Consider the following 8,012-nt stretch of genomic DNA (forward strand, 5'->3'; position numbering starts at 1 on the left):
GCAGCCAAAAATAAATATAAGTAAAAGAAAAAAAACAAAGAAACAAAAACACTCCTCTAAGAGAAGTTTCCATTTCTCATGGAAAGACTCCTTCAGCCACAGAACATCGCTAGCTCTGATTTTGTCTAGAAGTCTTAGTTATTATTTGGGAGTCAGACTCCCAGGGTCACAGCACTGGAAAGGTGGCAATCAGTTGGGCATAACCTGGAGGTGGCATCATGCTAGGATCTGGCAGGGCAGAGATGGGTGAGCACTGAGAAAGGAGTGTTTCTCAGGGCTCAGGCTGTCTTCATCTCCTTTGCTTCGCGGCCACATGGCTCACTCCAGAGGTTGCTCGCACTTGCAAATGATTAATTTCAATAGCATCATGAATACAAACTTTGAGAAGGAAGGTGGGAGAATCTCCCTTAAATGTTGTACTGGTGCTAACACCGAATCATTGTGATCCTCATTATTTAAAATCAAATATATGTCCCAAAGGCTTCCTTGGTGGCTCAGTGGTAAAGAATCTGCCTGCCAATGCAGGAGCCTCAGGAGACTAGGGTTCGATCCCTGGTTTGGGACGATCCCCTGGAAAAGGATATGGCAACCCACTCCAGTATTCTTGCCTGGGAAATCCCATGGACAGAGGAGCCTGGTGGGCTACAGTCCATGGGGTTGCAAAAGAGTTGGACACGACTTAGTGACTAAACAACATATGTCCCCAAACACTTGACCCTGGACAGAATCTTTAGACCAAGAACCTTCCTTGCTGCTGTTTCCCAGGGTCTGTTATTCAAAGGCAGCCCACCAAAGGTGGTTGCTTGGGGGGTGGGGGTGGAGAGAGAGGTACTTGGCCTGGAGATGGACAAGGACCCACGTTTGATCAAATGAGATGATGTACATGAAGATCCTGGATTAGATAAGATAATGCATGTGAAGATGCGTGGCTTGCAGAATCTGACTTTTGGAATCTTAGTTCCTGACCAAAGGATTGAATATCTGCAATGGAAGTACAGTCTTAACCACTGGACCACCAGGGAATTCCCTGTGAAGATGCTTTTATGCTGCAAAAGTATATAAAGTATTTTATAAATCCTCTCCCTAACGGTGTGAGTAAGCCACATGAAGGAAGGCAAGTTTATTTAAGGGTGATGACCAGATGCTTGTCTTGATTACAACACAAAAACTTGGAATAATTGATGGCTGTTTGTAAAACTTCTTCACTATCTTTGGTTTATAGGGGCTTCATGAGAGTGTGTGATATATTATCAGCTGTTGGTTCACCTGGCCTTCTGTGGCCTCATCTCGAATTGCTGGCTGCTTAGCTATTTTTCATTGCAATCCCGTCTTTTCTTCTGTGTCCATAGAAACTAACAGTTATGCGGGGACTTGTTCTTTCACGGGGCCTTTAAGATTCTCACAGCTTTACTCTGAGCCCAGGAGCTTTTCAGCTTCAGCTAGATATAGCACTGGTAAACGTACTGGTGGTTTCTTCAAACTCAAACCAGAAGTGTCCCCTTTTCCATTTGAATGCTGCCTGAGATGTGTCCCACTGAGAGGGTCCTGGCTCAGGATTTGCTTGTGGGGGGATCAGAGGCTTCATACTTTGATAAGCCCATGAGTCATTCATTCTGCATAATAATCAGTGCCCCCAATATGCAAAGACACATGAATTGAGAACCCAGCTTTCGTTTGGCTGAAGAATGTGCATTAAATCTGTTTCATCACTTTTGTGGCTTTTAAGGGATTGTTTGACAAAGGAGTTTGTGAGAAAGTTCCTAATAAGTTTGGCAGCTGACACATCAGTGTTCTTTCAGCTACGGAGGCAGCAGGCTGTGAGGGTAACGAGTGGGGCCCAGGGCTTCCCTGGTGGTCCAGTGGCTAAGAATCCACCTGCCCATGCAGGGGATGTGAGTTCGATCCCTGATCGGGGAAGATTCCATACGCCAAGGGGCAACTAAGCGAATGAGCCACAACTACTGAAGCCCGTGCATCTAGAGCCCGTACTCCGAAACGGGAGCAGCCACCACCATGAGGAGCCCCCTTGCCGCAGCTAGAGAAAGCCTGTGCCAGCAAAGAAGACCCAGCACAGCCATAAATAAATACATAAAGATTTTAAAAGCAACAACAAAGCCCTCTTTAAAAACACAAACAAACAAACAAAAAAAGTGAAAGTGTTAGTCACTCAGTTGTGTCCGACTCTTTGGGACCCCATAGACTGTAGCCCATCGGGCTCCTCTGTCCATGGAATTCTCCAGGCAAGAATCCTGGAATGGGTTGCCATTCCCTTCCCCATGGGATCTTCCTGACCCAGGGATCGAACCCAGTGTCTCCCACATTCCAGGCAGATTCTTAACTGGGGCCCAGTCAAATAAACCCAAGTTTGAATAGCAGATCTGATACTTACCGGCTATGGGACCTCTCTCTCAAAGCCTCAGTTTCTTCACCTGTAGAATTTGGGTGACTAGAGAACCTTCTCACTGACTTGTGTTTTTGTTTGTTGTTTAGTTGGTCATGCCATGCAGCTTGTGGGATTTTAGTTCCCCCACCAGGGATTGAACCCGGGCCCTCGGCAGGGAGAGCAAGGAATCCCAACCACTGGACCACCAGGGAATTTCCTGGCTTGTTAAATGAGAAAGTGAGATCACGAACAGAAGATGCTGACCCCAACGCCTAGGCCACGGTGAGTGTTTAGTCAAAGGCAGATGTGGTCCTTGTGAAAAGGGGAGCTGAGTAAGACGAGGGTAGAATTCTGATTTGGAAGAAAAGGAGTTAAGTGGTGTGCTTTGGCGGCACACATAATAAAATTGGAACGATGCAGAGAATATTAGCACGGCCCCTGTGCAAGGATGACAGGCAGATTTGTAAAGTGTTCCATAGTTTTGAATTTCTGTATGACTCAGGAAACTCAACCCGGGGCTCTGGAACAATCTAGAGGAGTGGGAAGGGGTGGGACGTGAGAGGGAGGGGATGTGTGTATACCTATGGCTGATCCATGCTGACGTATGGCAGAAACCAGCATACTATTATAAAGCAATTATCCTTCAATAAAACATAAATATTTTTTAAAAAGAAAATAAAAAAGGAGTTAAATGAAATTCCACACAGTTTTATAAACCTTATGTTAAAAAAATTATCATATTTATTTTGGAATATATCTATTCATGCACATGAATAATTCAGAAGAAACAAAGAAGGATGAAAAATGGGTCTTCCTCCCATCCCTCATCTCACAGTTCCCCTCCGTGAGGCAACTAAAATGCTAGTTTCCTGAGAATCTTCCCAGAAATTTTCAATATTGAAAAAATTTGTTTGAAATAGACTCACAGACTTAGAAATCAAAGGTATGGTTGCCAAAGGGGAAAGAGATAAATTAGGAGTTTGGAATTAACAGATACCTACTACTTAAAATAAAATAGGACTTCCCTGGCAGACCAGTGCTTAAGACTCCACACTTCTAATGAGAAGTAGGTTCGATCCCTAGTCAGGGAACTATGATCTCACATGCCAAAAACAAAAAGGTAACTAACAGGGACCTACTGTATAGCACAAGGAACTGTACTCAATATCTTGTAATAAGATATTACAAGAATCCAAAAAAGAATATATATACATATATATGTATATATATATAAATGAATCATTTTGTTCTACACCTGAAACTAACAGACCATCGTAAATCAACTATACTTCCATTTCTTAAAAAAATCAACTTCAGAGGGAAATGAGTTTTGAAGGGCAGAAGACATTGATGTAGTAAAGACAGCTGCCTGTGTGTTCGTGTTGGACCCCAAGTGAGGGAGTATTTTGAAAGCATATTTAGTTCTCTGCAGCCTGAGCCAGACTGGGTGAAGTCTTCTTAGCTATAATAAGACCCACGGGCTCAGAAAAGCAATATGATTCAGAAGCAGGATTCACAGCTCCCCAAGCAGAGCCCCTCATGTGAGGCAGACGCTGTAAGGGCAGGGCAAAGCCAAACTGTGAGATCTGAACTCTGGACTGTGGACTCATTCCCCACATTCCCTGTGTGCCAAGCCCGCATTGCCGACATTCCCTGAGGGTTTAGGGCCTCTGCTCTCCTCCCGGACAGGGATACTCCGGGTCACATAGTTTTGCCTTCAGCTGCTGGAGGGGCCGGAGGACAGGTTAGCAGAGACAATGATCAGAAGCCAAGGGTCCCTTCCTGAATTCTCCCCGCTGGCCTCCTGGAGACCAGTTTCTATTCTGTAAAGTACACGTATCTTATATTTATCCAGGATCCACTGGGGAAATTTAAACCTGCTCAAGTCCCGAGATGCACCTGTTTAGTAGATAAACAGGGCTATTTGTTACCCTACCGTTAACAGGGTAACCGTGCATAAATATGGAGCTGAGAGAGGTCACCCACTTGCCACCAATCTTCTGTCAATCAAAAGGGTGCTGAATCACCAAACTGAAAGGTTTTGGGACCTCGGTAACCCATTCCCGTACTTAAGTTTACGTCAGAAAGTTTTCACTTGGATCTAATCTGAATTCACCAAGCTGGAATTTATCCGGCATTCAGTCATTAAGGAAAGTAGTGGTGATCATCTTCCATGTGCTTGAAACATTCATTAGCCTTTGTCCCTTTGAGACTAACTGAGGGACTTCCCTGGTGGTCCAGTGGCTGAGACTTCATGTTCTCAGTGCAGGGGGCCCAGGTTCGATCCCTAATCAGGGAAATAGACCCCACATGCTGCAACTAAAGATCCTGCATGATGCAACGAAGATCCCGAGTGCCACAATTAAGACCGAGCGCAGCCAAATAAATGAAGTTTTTTTGAATATTAAATGAAAGCAAAAAAATATATATTAAATGAAAGCCCATCCAAGTTCTTTCATCTTCCATTTCCATCCAGTTTCTAACCCCTCATTTACTCCTGTGACTGTGGGCTCTCTTTTCTCAGTCTCTAATCCGGGCCAGAACTTTCTTGGTTCAAAATATCAGGAAAGACCTCTGACAGCATCTTTCACTCCACTTTTCTCTGCCCACGCATCCTTCAAACCTTTGGAGCTGCTTGCCTGGTTCATCTCAGGCCGGCATGTCTATAAGCTCAGCTATATAAAGCAGAAGATTTTGCCCATCTGACATTCCTAAATCTCAGAGCGAGTGAAGATGACACTCCCTTCTGGTCTGTAGGCAGCCCTGGTATTTATATTGCTCTGAACTCATGATGATGCTTGTGGAGATTTAATTTTCCTAAAGCTTAAATGCTCACGTTAATTTGGGAGAGGGTGGAGATTTGATTTCTTGAGCCGAGCCAAAGACTGAAGGATGGAGTTTGATTCCTAGACCTAAAAAGGCTTCTGGCAAGACTGTGAAACAAGCTGCTTTATTATTTTGGAACTCAGAAGCAGAAGAACAGAGATAGCCTGAGTAAACTTCTCGGGGTTTTGTGACTGGGTAAAGTCTCATGAAACAGATAGACAAAAAAGAAGTAGAAGGAGGAGGAAAAGGAAGAGTTTGAAAAGTTAAAAGCATTATAATTGATGTATAAGCAATCCTATCCTGTTTTCAACTAAAACGAGCCTTAGGAAGAAAGCAAGTAGTCTTGAGAATTCCCTGGCGGTCCAATGGTTAGGATTTGGTGCTTTCACTGCTAAGGGCCTAGGGTTAAAATCTGGTGGGGGAACTAAGATCCTGAAAGTTGCAGGGCCAAAAATAGAGATAATTAAAAAAAAAAAAAAAGAGGAACTTCCCTGGTGGTCCAGTGGTTGTTAAGGCACTGCCTTCCAATACAAGTGGTGTGGGTTCAATCTCTGCTGGGGGGGGGGGGGGGCGGGGGTTGATACTGAGATCCCACATGCCTTGCAGCCAAAAAACCAAAACATTAAACAGAAACTATATTGTAACACACTCAATAAAGACTTGTTAAAGGGCCCACATCAAAAAAATCTATTAAAAATAAGGAAAGCAAGCAAGTAAAGGTACATTACTGACTATTTCTCACAACATCCTACCATTATTATGGCTGAGGACCCTGAAGTTTAGTTAGATGAGATAAATTGGGCCAAGTGCCTCACACAGAGCCCTGAAACATAGATGGAACTCAGGATAAGTTCGTTCTCTTCCTAACTGTATTGCTATTAACAAAACGGGTTCATCACTTTGCCGACAAAAGTCTGTATAGTCAAAGCTATAGTTTTTTTCAGTAGTCATGTACAGATGTGAGAGTTGGACCATAAAGAAGGCTGAACGCTGAAGAATTGATGTTTTTGAATTGCAGTGCTGGAGAAGACTCTTGAGAATCCCTTGGACTGCAAGGAGACCAAACCAGTCAATCCTAAAGGAAATCAACCCTGAATATTCATTGGAAGGACTGTTGCTGAAGGTGAAGCTTCAATACTTTGGCCACCTGATGCAGAGAGTCAACTCACTGGTCAAGACTCTGATGTTGGAAAAGATTGAAAGCAAAAGGAAAAGGGGGTGACAGAGGATGAGATGGTTAGCACCATTGACTCAGTGGACATGAATTTGAGTAAACGCCAGAAGATAGTGGACGACAGAGGAGCCTGGAATGCTACACTCCATGGGGTTGCAAGGAGTCAGACACACCTTAGCAACTGAACAACAACAAAGGTTAAAGGAGTAATGCAGTTGACATTCTGCTAGCTGCCAATTAAACCCTCAGCTATATGGTCATATAAAACACTGGCAATAAATGGTGTCTACAGCCAAAGTGCCCAAGGAGGATTGTTCCTGGGGACAACCTGGTTTAAGTCGTCTGGCCACCTTGGGAGGGGCCTTGAGATGCCACTGAGTTCCTGCAACCAGTCTTGTTTCCCTTAGTCTTGACAATTATCTTAATGTCATAGTCCAAGTCCCATAATAACAGTAATAATTATCACAAGCTCACTTTTCTTAAGAGCTTACTGAGGACTAGGCTCTGATTTAAACACACTCCACACATTATTTCACTGAGGCTCCTAAGACAAAATGTTCAGACGCTGAGGATCCTTGCCAGATGGGAGGACACCAGAAACCTGGTTGCTGAGCTATCGGAATCTGAAAAAGTTTGAGAAAGTGAGAATAAATTCCATAACACTCTGCACTTTGGTCATAAAACCAAAAGATTAGGCTAGCAGAGACCAAACATGTTTCACAGGAGAAGGCAGGAAAAATGCAGTGTTGGGGTTTATTCAGTAAATGGGGAAATATGACTTGTGTTCTCCCATAACCACAAAGAATTGAAACGTGTGGTTAAAGATTTAGGGGTTAGGGAGAGCAAGGGGGTGGGTAGTCTTGTTCCTTCGTGATTTCTGTTCAGGTTCCAGGGAATTGGGGTTTCCATTGCAAAGGGTGCAACTGGATATTTCCTCCACGTTTCATCGTTGGGACCTGGCAAACGGCATTTCCTGGCACTCGGGAGCAGCGAGTCCCAACAGAAGCGAGGTTGAATCCATTTTTGGAGCCAAACGCCAGCATTCCTTTGCGGTGAGTTCTGCAGCCTCAAGGTAGCGCTTCCCTAAAGTGACCTCTAGTGGTGACCACGGGGAGTCGCCCAATTTTCCAGCCTATGGAAGAATCACCCTAGAAATGTTGGACTCCTTAGTGGCAACAGAAGCCTCTTGGTTCTTTCGCTCACTAACTGCCCTGTGGTTGATGATGACAAATAGGGCTGACAACATGAGCAAGTCATTCCGCTTGCTAATCAAAACCATGATGAATGAGTTCACATAGGGCTTCCCTGGTGGCTCAGTGGTAAAGAATCTGCCTTCGATGCAGGAGACACAGGTTCGATACCTGGGTGGGGAAGGAGATAACTGGAGAAGGAAATGGCAACCCACTCCAGGATTCTTGCTTGGAAAATCTCATGGACAGAGGACCTTGGCGGGCTACAGTCCATGGCGTCTTAGAAGAGCCAGACATGACTGAGGGACTAAACAACAACTCTTTCAAGTAAAACGTGAGAACTCTGAATGTGTTTACATGTGCCAACCTCCCTGCCATGGCAGGGATCACCCTGTGTTGGAATGAGATGTCCACCTGCCACAGGTGCAGTCTGCCTGGT

At 44.4% G+C, this 8,012-nt stretch overlaps 1 non-coding gene across 1 annotated transcript; it reads left to right on the forward strand.

The window, feature by feature from the left end:
• The first annotated feature begins 2,763 nt into the window (after positions 1–2,763).
• Positions 2,764–2,866, forward strand: LOC133058086 (U6 spliceosomal RNA). Its single transcript, XR_009693210.1, has one exon. It is a non-coding gene; the product is annotated as a U6 spliceosomal RNA (small nuclear RNA).
• Positions 2,867–8,012: the final 5,146 nt, after the last annotated feature.

Source organism: Dama dama, chromosome 5 (genome assembly GCF_033118175.1).
Source record: "Dama dama isolate Ldn47 chromosome 5, ASM3311817v1, whole genome shotgun sequence".
Lineage (NCBI taxonomy): Eukaryota > Metazoa > Chordata > Mammalia > Artiodactyla > Cervidae > Dama > Dama dama.